We start from the raw sequence: 1,840 nt of genomic DNA on the forward strand, positions 1-1,840 counted from the left end.
TGGCATTAAACACCTGCCTACAATTAAATGCAAATTAGATAGGGTCTCCTCTGCCTTCCAAAGAGCATTGGCTTGAACTTAGATAGGTTACTTATTATAAATAAATGAGGTGTTTGTGATCTCAACAGCTAAGAGTTCTAAATTGAACAGAGGGTTTCTGTCAGTGTTTGCTACCTGGTTACACCTAAACTGGTGACATTTAGAGATGGAATTTAACTGTGATACATTATACTGTACTAAATCATTTACGCTGTACTAGTAATAGGCTAAGATTGATTACATCTAAAGGCCCTTGCAACTCTAAGATTCTATTACTGTAATTGTTAAAATGAAGGAGAGAAAACTGAAATATTACAGGTATATAACTGCATATACCAAATTAGAATACTATTTTTCATATTAGAAGATTGTTTTCTCACAGAATGATTTAGACCAAAATATGTTTTTTATTATTTACTTTTTGAGACAGTTTTGCTCTTGTTGCCAGGCTGGAGTGCAATGGCGCAGTCTTGGCTCACTGCAACCTCCACCTCCCAAGTTCAAGCGATTCTCCTGCCTCAGCCTTTTGAGTAGCTGAGACTACAGGTGCCTGCTACCATGCCCAAGTAATATTTTGTATTCTTAGTAGAGACGGGGCTTCACCATGTTGGTCAGGCTAGTCTCGAACTCCTAACCTCTGGTGATCCACCCGCCTCAGCCTCCCAAAGTGCTTGGATTACAGATGTGAGCCACTGCCCCCGGCCCTAAATATGTTTTTTAAATGAGGTTCATGTAATTGTAGTGGACTGACTATTCTAAGATCAAGGATAAAGAGATACTACCACAATTTATATAGAAGATGATTCTATTAGTTGTGGGAAATGTGGACAAGAGGATTGAAATTAATGTTAAGGATATGCTACTGCGTGTCCACAGGAGTTGTCTACTGTATGACTTTACAGTGGAAGGTAAGCTACAGAAATAGTTAACACAATAATTATTAAGTTTAAGCATCTAAAGAATAAAGTAAGCCTTAAAGGAGTTCCCAATTCCTGTTTTTCATTTATTTTTAAAATGTTGGTTATGGAAAAGCAGCATCACATTAAGTTGTTGTTGTTATTATTATTTGAGACGGAGTTTTGCTCTTGTTGCCCAGGCTGGAGTGCAATGGCGTGATCTCAGCTCACCGCAACCTCTGCCACCTGGGTTCAAGCGATTCTCCTGCCTCAGCCTCCCAGGTAGCTGGGATTACAGGTGTGCGCCACCACCCTGGCTAATTTTGTATTTTTAGTAGAGATGGGGTTTCTCTACATTGGTCAGGCTGGTCTCAAACTCCCAACCTCAGGTGATACGCCCGCCTCAGCCTCTCAAAGTGCTGGGATTACAGGTGTGAGCCACCGTGCCTGGCCACTTTAAGTAATTATTATATCAAGCATCACATTAAATAATTATATCAAGTAGTCAGCTTTTTAAATATAGCAGTATAATATTATATTAAAGATTAGCTGTTAGTGAGTACAGGGAAGTTTACATACCTTTACCAAATGCAGAAAAGTTTTAAAATCAGTCTTCAAATACAACTGGAATTCTCCAGCACAAAGGATGAACTTTACTGTGGATTATAAGTTAGTATTATTCACCAGGATACAAATACTAGATTTTTCACTAGTCCAGTTCAGATAATATTTTGCTGCTATTTTTAGAAGATCAAATGTATCTCATCAGTTACTACTTCAGTCATACAGCCAACTGTTCAAATGGATCATCTGTTACCATAAATTGAGGTTAGCAACTGTTAGTCTGTTAAAGCTTGCACTAAATTTAACACATAACTTACATTTTCATAATTTTATAGGTGCCA

This window comes from Hylobates moloch, unplaced genomic scaffold, assembly GCF_009828535.3.
Source record: "Hylobates moloch isolate HMO894 unplaced genomic scaffold, HMol_V3 SCAFFOLD_14, whole genome shotgun sequence".
Taxonomy (NCBI): domain Eukaryota; kingdom Metazoa; phylum Chordata; class Mammalia; order Primates; family Hylobatidae; genus Hylobates; species Hylobates moloch.